The following is a 16,213-nucleotide window of genomic DNA, read 5'->3' as shown; positions in this document are numbered from 1 at the left end:
GTGATTGATCCTTCTGGCTCTGGGTGGAGAACATACTGGACTGAATGGGGCCCAAGAGAGGCAGCAGGCACCCCACCTCCCCACCCCGGGCAGCCAGGCCTGGGCTCAGCCCACTCTCTCGCCTTGGAGATGACCCTTACTCAGGACATCCTGCCGTTACTTATAACCGAAGGGGCCAGGGCCGTGTAGAATTTTCTGCTCTACCTATGACAAACACAAAAATCAAAGCTGGTGGTCAGCTAAGGCCCTGGGGCTGCTTTAGGTGGATACACAATAGACGCCCTTCACCTTTCCTGGCCCCAGATCAATACAGCATACGCCCAGAGACAATTAGAGACTCTGTGACTCACCCCCACCCCCGCCCCCCATGACTCTTGGCAGCTACGTAAGCCCTGCAGTTGACAGGCCTGGTCTGCTGCCAGATGTGAGTTCCCTGACCTCTGACCCTCAATTATCTGGCTATTCTGGACATCGGCCTAGAGAAAGGGAAGGCTTTTTCCAAAAGGGAGACGGGCCTGAAGCCAGGCCTGATGTGTGCTGACTCCGGTCAAGGACGGGCTTTTCCAGAGCAGGAAGATGGCTGACATCCGTTTTTCCCTACCGCCTTTGGGCCATCTCCTGGTTGCCCACCACCCCAACTGGTCTCCTCCGTTCTCACTGAGTCGGCCGGTCAAGCCTTCCCTGGCATTTTGCTTGCTCTTTGAACATACTGGAAGCTTCTTAAAGCCCTTTCACACCTGGATCCCCCACACAGTAGGTGTGTTCCTTGCTCACAGTAGGTGCTCTAACCCTCACCACCGGACTAACTCCTCTATCTCCCCGTCCACTCATGTCTCCTCTCCCATGTCCCAGGGGCCCCTCAGACCCATCATGGTGGAAATGCAGCCTCAGGCTTTCCTCCCAAACCCGTTTTCCTCACAGTCAACTCCATCTTAGTTCATGACGCCCTCTGCCACTGGCTCAAACTCTGGGTGTCACATACCCGACTCTTCCCTTCCTCTGTCCCCTACAATTCAGCTCTTGGGGAGGCCTGCCAGACCGTCAGCTCGGCCCCCTGAGTCGAATTCTCTTCCTCCGTCTCCCACCGAGACCCAAGCCACATCTCACCTGCGGGCTGCAAAAATATCCATTTCCGGCTCCCACGTTGCCTCACCCCTTACAACCCCATTCTCCCCGCAGTCACCAGCCAGATCTAACCTTTTTATAAACAGACTTTATTTTTTTAGAACAGTTTTAGGTTTTACAGAAAAAGTGCAACAGTAGTATGGAGAATTCCCATAACCCGCTCACCAGTTTCCCATTATTAATATCTTACATTAGTATGGTCCATTGGCCCCAGTTAATGAACCCATATTGATACATCATTACTAACTGAAGTCGATACTTTATTTAGATTTGTTTAGTTTTCTTTTTTTTTTTTAATTTTTTTAATTTGAATGTTCTTTATTTTTGAGAGAGAGAGACAGAGACTGAGACAGAGGACAGAGACAGAGCATGAATGGGGGAGGGGCAGAGAGGGAGACAGAATCCAAAGCAGGCTCCAGGCTCCGAGCTGTCAGCACAGAGCCCGACGTGGGGCCCAAACTCACGAGCCATGAGATCATGACCTGAGCTGAAATCAGACACTTAACCGGCTGAGCCACCCAGGTGCCCCTCTAATTTCTTTAGCTTTCTTAAATGTCTTTCTTCCATCCCGGATCCTGTGCAGGGCGCCATGGTGTATACAGTCCTCACGTCTCCTTAGGCTCTTCCGGGCTGTGACAGTTTCTCAGTCTTTCCTTGTGTTTGGTGACCTGTCACAGACTTTGTAGATTGTCCTCTCTTGAGATTTGTCTGAGGTTCTTCCCATGGCTGGACTGTGATTATGGGTTTGAAGAGGAAGACACAGGGGCAACGTGGCATTGTCATCAGATCTCAAGTCTCCACCAAACATGACTGATCACCACTGATGTTAACCTTGATCACCTGCAGAGATTGCGTTTGTCAGGTTTCTCTGCTGGGAAGGGACTCTTTTCCCCCTTTTCCATACCGTGCTCTTTGTTTTTTATTTTCATTTATTTTTAATTTTTTTAATGTTTATTTATTTTTGAGGGGGGGGAGTGGGGGAGGGTCAGAGGGCGAGGGAGACACAGAATCCGAAGCAGCTCCAGGCTCTGAGCTGTCAGCACAGAGCCCGACGTGGGGCTCGAACTCACAAACTGTAAGATCGTGACCTGAGCTGAAGTCGGATGTTCAACCAACTGAGCCACCCAGGCATCCCTCTTTGTTTTGTTTTTTTGAAGATTTTATTTTTAAGTAATCTCTACACCCAGTGTGGGCTTGAACCCACAACCCTGAGATCAAGAGTTGCATGCTTTACCAACAGACTGAGCCAGCCAGGCGTCCCCACACTGTGCTCTTTGGAAGGAAGTCACTAAGCACAGCCCACACTAAGGAATGGGAGTCATCGAGATCATTAAAACTCAATCTAGCCTCTTAGTCCTTACTCCTCGGGCTCAAACCCTGGGAAGAGGTCTCCTGTTCTTGGAATAAAGCCCACCCCCACCCCCGGGCTCCGCCCTGGGTGGCCTGGCCCTGCCCTGCCCCAGCCTCACCTCTGTCACCACCTGTACTCACCACTCCACATTCCATTCCAGCCACGCTGACCCCTTTCTTTCCTCAAAGTGCCAACTTTGTCCCCACCTCTGGGCCTGTGTGAGGCCCTTCCCTTCCCCCTAGTCCCCTTCCCCCTAGTCCCTTCCTGGCTGGCTCCCTCCTCATTCAGGCCTCTGTCAGCTCAAATGTCACCTCCCCTGAGGGATCCAGGTAAATCCTGGGGGAAACCCTGAGCCCTATCAGGGCTCACCCGCCTGGGTGGCTCAGTGTCTGATGCTTGATTTCAGCTCAGGTCATGATCTCATGGTTCATGGGTTTGAGCCCTGCATCGGGCTCTAAGCCGACAGCAGAGCCTGCTTGGGATTTTCTGTCTCCCTCTCTCACTGCCCCTCCCCTGCTCCTGCTCACTCCTGCTCCCGTGCTCTCCCTCTCTCTCCCACTCTCAAATAAATAAACATTAAGAAAAAAGGCTTTCTTGCTCGAGGCCCTAGGCCACCCCATGCACTCAGACTTCAGTGCAAGTGGCCTTGTAGAGGGAGCCACCAAGACAAACAGGAACCAAACTAGAAATGTGTGAGATGGGGCGCCTGGGTGGCTCAGTCGGTTAAGCGTCCGACTTGGGCTCAGGTCATGATCTCACTGCTCGTAGTTTGACCCCTGCATCTGGCTCTGTGCTGACAGCTCAGAGCCTGGAGCTGCTTCGGATTCTGTGTCTCCTTCTCGCTCTCTGCCCCTCCCCCAAACGTGCTCTGTCTCAAAAATAAATATTTTTAAAAATTAAAAAAGAGGGGCGCCTGGGTGGCTCAGTCGGTTGAGCGCCGACTTCGGCTCAGGTCACGATCTCGCGGTCCGTGAGTTCGAGCCCTGCATCGGGCCCCTGTGCTGACAGCTCAGAGCCCGGAGCCTGTTTCGGATTCTGTGTCTCCCTCTCTCTGACCCTCCCCCATTCATGCTCTGTCTCTCTCTGTCTCAAAAATAAATAAACGTTAAAAAAAAAAAATTTTAATAAAAAAAAAAAATTAAAAAAGAAATGTGTGAGAGCTTTACAAGCATGTAGCCTTGTGAGGGTCGGTTAGGGTCGTCGTGTCTCCCACAATTCACAATCATGACTTCACACCGGCTGCTTGAAATCGATCATGGTGTGAGTATTTATCATGGAAAGCATTCAGTGCTACAGATCAGGGCTTTTTTTTCTCCCCGATTGCTACACATTTACCCAGACACCACCACTGACAGACTTCACTGACCCCAACCCCAGGGGATGGTCGAGAAGTTTGTCTGGATGCTGAGCAAACAGGAAGAAAAAAGAACGGGGAGAGAAAATAATTCCTGAGAAGCTGTCACGGCTCACCCACAGATACGTCTCAGCTGGGTGCACAGGGCACTGAGGCTGGGTGCCCGAGCAGAAATGACCCTGCCCAGTGGTGGCCTGGGCGGGTGGCAGAAACAAGCAGGATTCAGAGCACGGCTCATTCATTCTGGGCCTCGCAGAATCCCTGCAAATAATTTCCCAAGGGCACTGACCAACATGCGGGTGAAGGGAATGTGGCCCACAAGGAAACAAATCACCACGAGTGAGAACCGACAGAAACAGGCGGCAGAAACAAGATCCACGTAGACCTCAGATACTGGAATTCTCCAACACAGATTCAAAAACTGTGCTGCTTACCCAGTTGAAGGAAGCAATCACCAAGCTGAGAATGTTTACAAGCAATAGAAGGCTACAGAAAGGGGCACAGCAGATATGGTAAGAAACAAAACAGAACTAGAGGGGCACCTGGGTGGCTCAGTCGGTCGAGCTTCCGACCTCGGTTCAGGTCATGATCTCCCGGTTGGTGAGTTCGAGCCCTGCATCGGGCTCTGTGCTGACAGCTCAGAGCCTGGAGCCTGCTTCCAATTCTGTGTCTCCTTCTCTCTCGCCCCTCCCCCACTCGCTCTCTGTCTCTCTCTCTCTCTTAAAAGTAAATAAACATTAAGAAATTTTTTTAAAGAAGTAGAAATATTAAAAAAAATAAATTCAATTGTATTTGATAGAAGATGGGACATAGCAGAATTAATGAGGTATCAGAAGAAATTATCCAGAATGCAAAACAGAGACCCCCCCCCCAAAAAAAAAAAAGAAATACCAAAGAGAGAAAACGAGAGGATGTGCAGATTCTGTGAGAGGTTTTGTTATCCATTTGGAGTTTCAGAGACAGGCGAGAGAGGATGGGCGAGGAATCTTTTTAAGAGATAATGACTGGGAATTATCCAGAACGGATGAAAACATGTCAACTTACAGATCTGAAAAGGCCAAATATTTGTTGAGTGAGTGACTAAGTGAACGAAAGATCCCTTGGTGAGCGTGCCCTGCCCCCTCCTTCCCCTTCCAGTGGGAGCTGCAGTGCGTGGGAAGCCCCGGCACTCGTTCCCCAAACTTCGCACCCAGTGGGAGCCGATCCACGTAATTGAAAGTCTGTCAGCCTCCTGCCAGCCTTTCGTGCCAGATGTCCTTCACCCACTGTTCCGCCTTTGTTGTCTTGCCTCGCCTCCCTGCTTGTCCGTGTGGGTGAAGACAGACGGGCAGGGAGAGGAATATCGCCCAGCTGACAACCCCAGAGATTCTCTAAACTTTCCCCTCGGGGAAGAGGAACATTGAAACCTGCTTAGCTGTCTTTTTCTCCTGGAACAAAGGGAAATATGTGGAACCCAGAGAAGGGTAGCTTCCCAGCTGAACGAGGAAGGGGGGGGGCGGGGGAAGGGTGAGAAAAACGTTCAGGTAGTTTTCGATCCCTCTGTTGAGCCCCCACCAGGCATCGGGGAATTGCACGCCACCTGGGCAGGGCTGCGGGGGGTGGGGGCCGATTTGTCAAAGCGGCATAATTGGCCCCATGCCTGCCTGCTCTTCTCTAGATATAACGCCTTGTTTTTGTGCTGAAGGAGCTGAGACAGGAAATAGCCCTGTTTTCCAGAAGGGGAAACTGAGGTCCAAGAAGCAAAGTAATCTGCTCGTCTTTTCAATGGCCAGAACCCAGTGTCTCTGGTCGGCCAGACCAGACTGTTTCTTCTCGTTGAAACTGTACATGGTCACCTACCGCCGCGAATCAAGTTCTTGTCATTCCAAGGCAGGCCGCCAGACTCTGGGGGGGGGGGGGGGGGGGACAGCCGTCCACTTTCCCCGATCCTAGGAAAGTGGATCCGTTCATTGGCAAGGACAGATCAAATGCAGGTGGAAAGGCTTCGGTCTGTTTACAAGAGAGAATGCAAACACGTACAGATCGATAGAGCACAAATGGAAGTCGCGCAGGTTGCCAAATGAAATCCTGATAACACGGCACAGCGTGGAGCGACTGATAGGTGCGAGGGCACAAATACTGAACGATCCCGCTTCCGTGAAATACCTACAACAGGCAAATTCACAGAGACACAAAGTGGAATAGAAGTTGCCAGAGAGTGGAGGAGGGGGGACAGTCTCCGTTCGAAAATGCTCTGGAGAGAGAGAGTGGTGATGGTTGTACAGGAATGTGAATGTGCTTAATGGCACCGAACGGTGGGTTTGAAAAACGGTTGATGGTAAATTTTATCTTATGTAGTTTTGCACAATACACAAACATTTTTAAAAAGTGGTAGCTGAGGGGCGCCCGGGTGGCTCCGTCGGTTGAGCGTCTGACTTCGGCTCATGATCTCGCGGTTCGTGGGTTCGAGCCCCGCATCGGGCTCTGTGCTGACAGCTCAGAGCCTGGAGCCTGTTTCGGATTCTGTGTCTCCCTCTTTCTCTGACCCTCCCCTGTTCATGCTCTCTGTCTCAAAAATAAATGTTAAAAAAAAAAAAAAGTGGTAGCTGAATTTGTTCTGTGTTACTGGAGATGGTTCCTAGATCAGAGAAAGAAGCATGCCCCGTAATATGACGCCATTTGGGTTTGGTTTTTTGTTTTTGTTTTTGTTTACCAAAAAAATCCACCGGCACCTGGGTGGTTCAGTCGGTTAAGCAGCTGACTCTCCACTCGGCTCAGGTCATGATCTCATGGTTCTTGAGTTTAAAGTCCCTCACCGGGCTCCACGCTGGCAGCGTGGAACCTGCTTGGGACTCTCTCTCTCTGCCCCTTCCCCATGTGTTTTCTCTCTCTCTCTCCCAAAATAAATAAATCAGCTTAAAAAAAATCCACCAAAACCAATACTAAAAAAATATGCTATGTATTTGTACGTACACACGTTAGAGCATGAAAATGGAAAAATGCACCCTGTAGAGTTAATAGTGGTCACTCCTGCGGGAAAGGCTGGAGAATAGAGCTAGGTGTCAAAGGGGCTCTTAGGTTTTAATTTATTTGTTCTTAAAGGAGGATAGTGAGGCAGGCTGAGCACCGCTCTCCCCTCCGCCCCCAGGAAATCCGCATCCTAATCCTCAGCACCTGTCAGTGTTGCAAAGGGGCTTGGCAGGTGTGGCTCAGCTAGAGACGGTGGGGTGGGTTATCCAGGTGGCCGACAGAGCCACAGGTGCTTATGCGGGGGAGGCAGAAGGGTCAGTGTCAGGGGATTTATGCGAGAGCAGAAGCGGAGCTCGAGGCAGAGATGTGCTTTGAAGGACGAAGACGGCCGCCGGCCAAGGAGTGCAGGCGGCCTCTAGAAGCTGGGAGAAAGGCCAGGAAACAGCTTCTTCTCCCTTCCGCCTCCGGAAGGAACCCTATCTGCCAACACCTTCGCTTTGGGACTTCTTGACTCCAGATTCCCGAGCTTCAGAACTGTAAGAGGATAAATTTGTGTTGAGTTGGTGGTGGTTTGTTAATGCCGGTGGGTTGGTACGTTCCTTGGGCAGTTAAACGTGATGGGAAGCCTACAGATAAAAGACGAGAGACCCAGGAGGAGAGAGCAGGTTTGGGGTGGATCAGGTAGGAAAGGTAGCCCCTCTGAAGAGGAGTGAACTGTGAACTCGGTGGGCTTCTGGAACCGCCGGGTACGCGGGGTACGGCGGCGTTGAGAGCTGCCTGAAGGGGGGAGGGTGTCGGCAGGCGATGGGATGAGCTGAGCGTGTCAGAACCGCCCGGGGAACTAAAGGTGTTCTCGAAATAAACTCGCATCTTCACACATTCTTCTGCCTACGATCTGACTTGCAAAATTTCACAGTGCTCAGAAAGGCCCAGATTTAGTGCCTGAATTAACACCTTCTGCCGAGAAGAATCCTCACTTAAAAAATGCACAGGATTAAAAGAATAAAACCGCTCCGCCTGTGTCGGTACCAACAGAGGCGATGGGAACTTGAACAGCAGCTCTTGAGGGAGTTCATGTGCTTTTGGAATTATCCGAGGGTCCGATAACATGCAGGGGTCGCGTTTGTTCACCTTTTTTAGCAACACGACTTCAAAATGACAGATTCCAGGGGCGCCTGGTGACTCAATCGGTTAACTGTCCGTATCTTGATTTCGGCTCAGGTCACAATCCTACGGTTTGCGGGATCAATCCCCGCGTTGGGCTCTGTGCAGTTTAAGATTCTCCCTCTCTGCCCCTCCCCGGCTTGCTTGATCACTCTCTCTCGGAAATATTAAAAAAAATTTAATGGCCAATTCTATGGAAGTTGAATGTGCTTCCCCTTTAAAAAAACAGGTGGGGCACCTGGGTGGCTCAGTCGTTAAGCGTCTGACTCTTGGTTTCAGCCCAGGTCATGATCTCACGGTTTGTGGGTTCGAGCCCCGCATCAGGCTCTGTGCTGACAGCACGGAGCCTGCTTGGGATTCTGTCTCCCTCTCTCTCTGCCCCTCCTCTGCTTGGGCGCGCTCTCTCTCTCTCTCTCAAAAATAAACATTTAAAAAAACTTAAAGGGAATGGGTGGCAGGGTCGAGACGAACAAAGTGGCTTAAGTACGCATGGAAAAAAAATTGGGGGAAGGAAACACAAAGCTGTTAACAACGGTGTGTGTTTCACCCCTTTATCTATCGTTTGAATTTGATTTTATACCATTTTGTGACTTGTGAAAGCTAGAAAGTAAAGCGAGGGGAGCATATCTCCCCACTCCTTAGGCATGGGCTGTGTCGAGTGACTTCTTTCCAGAGAGCACAACATGGAAAAGCAGGGGGTGGGGGAGGGGGGACAAGAGTCTCTTCACGGGGAGAAACCTGATAGACAGTCCCCCACAGGTGATCAAGGTTAACATCAATGCTGAGCAATCATGTTGTTGCCTCTGCATCTTCCTCCCCCAAACCCACATTCGAATCATGAGGAAAACCTCAGATTCCAATAGAGCACAACCTGCCTGTACCCCCCAGAATGGTCCATGTCCTCAAAACCCAGGAAAGCCTGAGTAATTGCCACAGTCCCGGAGGAGCCTAAGGAGACATGAGAACCAAATGAAATGTGAATGCGGTGTCCTGGACGGGGGTCCCAGGACTGAAAAAGGACGTTAAGGGAAAAACCAAGGAAACCTGAGAATTGGGACTTGATGATCAACTAAAGTCTCAATATCGGTTCGCTTAATTGGGGCATATGCACCTTTCCGAACTACTCGATTTTTCTGTAAATCCAAAACCATTCTAAAAGATTAAAAAGTGGTTCAATTCCCTTCCTAAGAAATTCTCCTAGGTATATGTGCACAGAGGACACAAAGATGTGTCCACAAAAGTGTTCATCGCATCGTACTGAGTGACAAGAAGGCCCCTAAATGCTCGAGACGGGAACTCTGGAATACCCCCCCCCCCCCCCCCCCCCCGCCCAGCAGTGAGAGACAGGGGTTTGGCTAAAACAGACTTGCAGTTGTAGAGTAGCAAGGCCCCACTTCTGCTAAATGAAAAGTTCTGTATGTGTGTGTTTTTCTAGGCTTAGAAAAATTTTAGGAAGAGAAACTCATACTTGTTTGTTGTGGTTACCTCGGATGGGAAGTCAATTGGACCCGTTCTGTCTTTAACATTTTACTTTACTAAAGTCTTTAATGTTTGGACAGTTTTAACAAACAAATATTTAAGTATTTGAATGTTAATTTGTATGTATTCTTGTGAAATATTCTAGATTGGCCAAAAGGGATCAAGGATAAGATCCAGCCAAGAAATGAAAGATGCAAATACCTTTTTTGACTTAAAAACGAAACAAAAAAACCTCAGCCCTGTCAAGGTTCCTGTTTAAATACCACCTTGAGAGAGTTTCAGTTTCTCCCTAGAGAGTTTGAAAGCCCAGTGCCTGGAAATCCTGTCTCTCTAGTCCTACCTAAAGTGTGAAACAACTCGAGGGTCCTAACCACTTCCTACGTGTTAAGTTCTTCACATCCCGTCAGGGCTGCAAGTGACATCTATAGCTGAATTTCTTGGTGCATGAACCTATATTCTCAAGGGAGTCAAGTTTCTTGCAACGTATGCACAGAACAGCCTCTGTGGCTGGAATGCCGCACCAAGGCAAAACAGGCCAAGATACTGAAGGATCATTTTCTAAAGGCCATTTTGGTGAGGAAAACAAACTTCCAGGATTTGAAACCCTTTGGGTCCTCTCCAGCGGTGACCTGTGTAGGGCTCTTCAGCAAAGCAGAAGTTAAGTAGTCTTAAAGATGCACCACCAAACCCACAGGGAAGAACAAAAGAGGTTAAAACACACACACATCTTCTTGCCTCTTACTTAAAATAATGGTACAAAACCACCCGTTTTTGAGGAGAGCTACAAAAAGCAAATGGAACATCTTAACTATCGAGGCCCCTCTCTGTTGCAAACTTTTTTAAATTCTGTTCTCTGCTGTCCATCAACAACTTAAAGACTTTGTTTCTATGTTCCTAGACAAACCTGACTTGTTCACGGTTGTAATCACAGTAGATGCACACATCTATGTTTTACTTTGGTAGCTCAGTATTAATTCATACTGGATCTTCCATGTTGCTTCAAAGTCTTTTCTTTTAATGACTGGAAAATATACCATGGGTCGGGTTTACCACAATTTACTTAACCGTTCCCTTGGTGTTAGTCATTTACATGACCCTAATAATGGTCACTTACTCATCCTTCCCTCCTATGACCGCTCTATAGGTGATGCATTAGTTACTTGTTGCCGTGTAACAAATTACACCCAAACTTGGCAGTTGTGTTATCTCCCCTAGTTTTGGGTGTCAGGAATATGGGAGCAGCTTAGCTGGGTGGTTCTGGCTCGGGGCCTCTCGGAAGGTTTCAGGCAAGCTGTTGACCAGGGCTGAGGTCAGCTAGGCTCGACCGGAGATGTACTCCAGTTCATGTACTCTTCTGCATAGGCTGCTTCAACGTCTGCATGGTGGGACAGCCAGCTTCCCCAGAGCTAGCCACGTTAGAGTGAGCGTGAGGGGAAAACTGGAAACTTATTCTCAGAGGTGACATGTCCTCTCTTCTGCCATAGTCTGTTGATCACACAGACCAACCCCAGGACCATCTAAGAGAGGGCCACTCGAGGATGTGAATATCAAGAGCCTGGCTGCCACAGGTGCCTATCTGACCTTCTGGCCATCTGCTTCCCATCCCTTTCTTCCTTTGCTTTCATATTCTGGGTCTTCTTAAAATTTTTCTGTGAGCACGTGTGTGAGTGCAGAGGGATGGGCAGAAGAAGAGGCAGAGAGTCTTAAGCAGGTTCCACAATCCGTGCAGGGCTTGATCTCAAAACCATGACCTCATGATCTGAGCCCAAATCAAGCACTGCCATGTTCTGGGGTCTTAAGCCAAGAAGACCTTTGTCGTGGGAACAATCAGTCACATCCCTTATGTACAGAAACATCTGTTTCTCTGTGCATCCCAAACTCTCTCTTCCTGGATTCTAGGAATAAAGAAAGCTAAGTTCTCTTAGTCATTACTGGTTTCTGGAACTTTTCAGACCTGCATCTGACCTGTACAGAGTCAGAAATGAAGTGATGTGTATCTTTTAAAGCTTATTCTCTCGCCATAAGAAACCCTAATTAAAAAACAAACAGGGGCGCCTGGGTGGCTCAGTCGGTTGGGTGACCGACTTTGGCTCGGGTCACGATCTCGCGGTCCGTGAGTTCGAGCCCCGCATCGGGCTCTGTGCTGACGGCTCGGAGCCTGGAGCCTGTTTCCGATTCTGTGTCTCCCTCTCTCTCTGACCCTCCCCCGTTCATGCTCTGTCTCTCTCTGTCTCTAAAATGAATAAACATTAAAAACAAAAAACGGGCACCTGGGTGGCTCAGTCAGTTAAGGGTCCAACTTCAGCTCAGGTCCTGGCCTTGTGGTTTGTTTGTGGGTTCAAGCCCCAGGCCAGGATCTGTGCTGATAGCATCTGGAGCCTTCTTCGGATTCTGTCCCCCGCGCCATTCTCTCTCTCTCTCTCTCTCTCTCTCTCTCTCTCTCTCTCTCTCTGCCCCTCCCCCTCCCCCCCCACTCATGCTCTCTCAAAAATAAACATCAACCAAAAAAAACCAGGATGGCTATTAAAAAAACAAAACAAATTTGGTGTGGATATGAAAAAACTGGAACCCTTGTGCATGTCTCATGGGAGGAACGTAAAAGGATGCAATCACTGTAAAACGGCCTGAAGGTTCCTTGAAAAGTTAAATACCATACAATCCAGCAATTCCACTTCTGAGTATATACCCAAAAGAATTGAAAGCAGTGACTCCGATACCTGTACACCCACGTTCACGGCAGCATTACTCACAAGAGCCAGAAGGTGGAAACCGCCCAGTCTGTCAACAGATGAGCAGATAAACAAAATATGGTACGTACATACAATGGAATATTATTCAGCCTTAAAAAGGAGTAAGATTCTGAGACCTGCTAGGACCTGGATGAACCTTGAAGACCTTAAGCGGAGTGAAATAAACCAGCCACAAAAGGACCACTATTGAACAATTCAAGTTACGTGAGGTACCCAAAGTGGTCAAGTCCACAGAGCTAGAAAGTGGAACAGTGGTTGCCGGGGGCTGGAAAGGGAGGGAAATGGGAGTTCTCGCTTAATGAGTTCAGGGTTTTCAATTCTGGAGATGGATGGTGGTGATGGTTGCACAAACGTACTTAATGACACTGAACTGCACAGTGAAAAAGGGTTAGAATGATAAAGTTTACATTATGTGCATTTTATCACAATTAAGAACCTTTTTATTTTTTTATTATTTGTTTTAAATATTTATTTATTTTTGAGACAGAGAGAGAACATGAACGGGGGAGGGTCAGAGAGAGAGGGAGACACAGAATCGGAAACAGGCTCCAGGCTCTGAGCTGTCAGCACAGAGCCCGACGCGGGGCTCGAACTCGTGGACTGTGAGATCGTGACCTGAGCCGAAGTCGGACGCTTAACCGACCGAGCCACCCACCCAGGCGCCCCAAGAACCTTTTTAAAAAACCACTTTGGAGAACAATCTGGCAACATTTAGTAAAATGGAAGGTGTGAATACCTTATGACCCCTCCAAAAATGCAGAAGGATTTCAAAAATTGTCATAAATGTATGTAACAGGACACCATACAGTTGTGAAAAAATGTTTCAAAGTATGTAATCTAGCAAGGCAATATCTCAAACTTCACGCAGACTTAAAAACAAGTAGCAGAAAGATACCTGCATGTCTGTATGTAAACATATTTTTTATTAAGTTCGTGGATATATAAGGTAAAATAATAAAACAGTAGCTACCCTCTGGAGCGGGTGGGGGGAAGTAAATGGGATTGAGGAGAAATGATACACAGGGGTTTCAGTTGTGTCCATGATGTCTATTCCTTAACCTGGTCATTATGAATGTTTGTTTTATTCTCTCTCCCTTTTTGTGTGCATTTTTGTGCCTTAAATGTTTATTAAACTCAGGGGGGGAGGGGGGCACCTGGGTGGCTCAGTCAGTTGAGCATGTGACTCGTGATTTCCCGTTCAGGTCATGATTTTCGGGTTCATGGGATCGAGCCCCACATTGGGCTCTGCACGGACAGTGTGGAGCCTGCTTAGTATTCTCTCTCTCTGCCCCTCCTCCATTCATGCTTGTGCTGTCTTTCTCAAAAAAACAAACAAAAGCCCCAACTCCACATGGGAGCAAAAAATTAAAAAATCAATACCAAAAGAGCCAAACCATCAAAACGACCAGCCTTCCTTTCCTCCCCACCTTTATAACACACAAAAACCATCATCCTAAACGTAATTTCAAAACTACTGCTCCATATCTTTAGATCTTCTCTCACCGTAGCAGAGGCTGTGTCTACGAGTTTTTTCCTTCTCGATGACTGGTGCTTAGGTCACGTTAGGCATTTAGTTATTAGCAGACGATGGTGACGTCAGGCAGTGCAGCCTGAGAGGAACATGACCACTTCACCTGTTGCCTTGGGGAATAATTCCGCCCCTGCCCACACATAGCTGCATAGCCTATGCTATGGGTACCTCGTCATTAGGTCGACACATTTTCTCCCAGCTCTTCAAACCAAAAATATGTATGAAGAATTCTACTGACTTGTGTTGAAGAGAAAGAGGTCTAAACTCAAGGCTAGCAGATGTTAAGGTTCAACCAGGCTGTCGGTTTTCTAAGTATGCTTTCCAAATGATTCCTGATGTTGTGTAACGGGAGATTCACTTCTCCAGCGGTAACAATGCGCCCGTTGAGAGCGCGGCCCTGGCACACGCATACATTGCCCTTGGTCTGCCAGAGCAAAATCTTAGTTAACCCACAGGCAGACGTAGGTGGGTCGAGAAACCCAAACATCAGTCAACCAAAAGGAGGAAAATGAGCAAGTCCACCCACACATTAAGTTGACAGGTTTGACCCCGATGTAAGGATTTTCTGATGTTCCTGGTCTTCTTTCAACCACTTTTAAGAGAAGCAAGGAGTTTTTAGAGCCGCAGAAAACGAGATATTTGTATGGTTTGCCCTTTTGGCAAAGGAAATGGTTTTTGACTCAAACAGGTCTGTGACAGAAAACAGGGTTGAGAAGAGCTCTGTAACGAGTGAGGCAAGGTGCTGAGAGGTCAACGTTGCAGCTGAGCATTTTAGTGGTCAGGGTATACAGAGCGACCTTCAGAACCAGGCGTGTTCTTGACTGAGTCACTTCATCCCTCTATATTCTGGAGTGCTCTGACCCCTAACCTTATTAAGGGGACTGTGAGAAATTTCTGGATAACCTCTTAAGCCTCACGGGTAAGTAGAATTTCCTGGAAATCTAGTGACGATTCCTAATTTGGCAGGTCTATTCTTTTCCTGGAGAGAAAAGAAAAACACTGAGCTAGTACTCTGACCATCAACTTGACTTTTGACATCCCCTTCCTCTTTATTGTGGACTTTCCTCCTCAAGGCCACCTTTTGGGACCAAGTATAATAAGTTTAAAAGAAGAAAACTATTGTGAGCTCCTTTCAAACTCCATAAAACATTTTGCTTACAGATATTATGAAATACTTTTAACTTTTCTGCAGGTGTGTGCCCTTAGTCACAAGGGGCTGGAAGGAGAGTGAGAACAGGGTCAGTGGAACCCAGCCTAATGTATGGGTGGACAATTCAGACCTTCTGTTCCACGGATGTTGGAGCAGAAGCGTCATTTTCAAACACAAAGCTCGTCAGTCGGCCAATAAGCATTCAGTGAATGCCTCGACTGTGTTCGGTACCGAGTTATGTACAAGGTCAATATGGTATGATGCCAGCCTCCCGAATGCCAGACTGGGAGCCAGGAGACCTGCCAATCACTCGATTTGGCGGGGGAAAAACCAAAATTTCCTCCTCCCAGGTCTCCTCCTCAGTTTCTTTATGTGTAAAACTAGGCTGTGGTAGTTAACCTCAGCCCTTGGAAGAAATCTAACTAGAACTGTTGCAGATTCCAAAGCAGGAGGAGTTCACAGGTTCCTGGATCTCGAGAGACTTCTAGATACCTGGGGCAACTGAATAATTGCACCGCAAATCATGTTTCTGAAAGAGCACAGTGTGGCTCACCTGGAGGCCTAGGTAACTTCCTCGGAGTTGGTGCAAAGGGGTCCTATGCATGGTCTCTGCTCGTGATGCTCTGGCCATCCTGGCAGAATGCTCTGCCCATTTCATGAGTGTCCCAAGCTAGTCCTGACTCCGGGACTCTGCACATGCTTGTTTGGCTGCCTTGGGCTTCCTAGAGGAATGGTGGTTGGTTCCTCCTTTCTTGTCCTTCGGATCTCTTTAGCTCTCCCCTTCTCTGAGGGGGCCGCGTTTTACACTTTCCAAAGGTGGTCTCTTATTTCAGCACCCATTTCCTTCTTTGTGCTCTCCCAGGTTGTAGCCCTTTTACTTGTTTCTTGCTTGCTTCCCCTGTCAGTCCGTTAGCTCCCCTAGCTAGGGGGTCCTTTTGGTTTTGTTCAGGACTGTACGCCCAATGTTTGGTCCACAAAGCAGGTCTCAATATTTGTTAAACGAATGCCTTGGCAGCTCTACAATTCCGAGGCGCCCAAGGCATCTAAAGTTGTTTCCCCGTAAATACCCTTCTTTGGAATTCCCCGGGCCAGGCTGGGCTTAGGGTGCAGTAACTTCACTGCCTGCTTTCTTTGGATCTCCACATTTCTTTTCCTTGAGGAAAAAGGCTGTTATGACCTCACAACACATGCTCCGGTGCCGCAGTGACCTCATCGCTGCTGCTTGTCGCGTCACAAGTCCATCCGCAGCACCTTTCCTTTTCCCTACAAGCCCCTACCTTTCCCGGAGGCGGTGCCTCCATGCGTCTGGCCCCGGGGCCCAGCCCGCTACGTCACGTCCGCCCGCCCGCGCGGCGATGAC

At 48.5% G+C, this 16,213-nt stretch overlaps 1 long non-coding RNA gene across 1 annotated transcript; it reads right to left on the bottom strand.

Moving 5' to 3' along the window:
* Positions 1-13,266: 13,266 nt before the first annotated feature.
* Positions 13,267-16,153, bottom strand: LOC131489430 (uncharacterized). The gene is made up of 2 exons (XR_009250550.1): positions 15,407-16,153; positions 13,267-14,682 (listed from the first exon to the last, which is right to left on the bottom strand). It is a non-coding gene; the product is annotated as an uncharacterized LOC131489430 (long non-coding RNA).
* Between the last annotated feature and the right edge of the window lie 60 nt (positions 16,154-16,213).

The sequence above is a fragment of the Neofelis nebulosa genome, chromosome 11 (genome assembly GCF_028018385.1).
Source record: "Neofelis nebulosa isolate mNeoNeb1 chromosome 11, mNeoNeb1.pri, whole genome shotgun sequence".
NCBI classification, from domain to species: Eukaryota; Metazoa; Chordata; class Mammalia; order Carnivora; family Felidae; genus Neofelis; species Neofelis nebulosa.
This window is presented reverse-complemented; position numbering and strand designations above follow the sequence as displayed.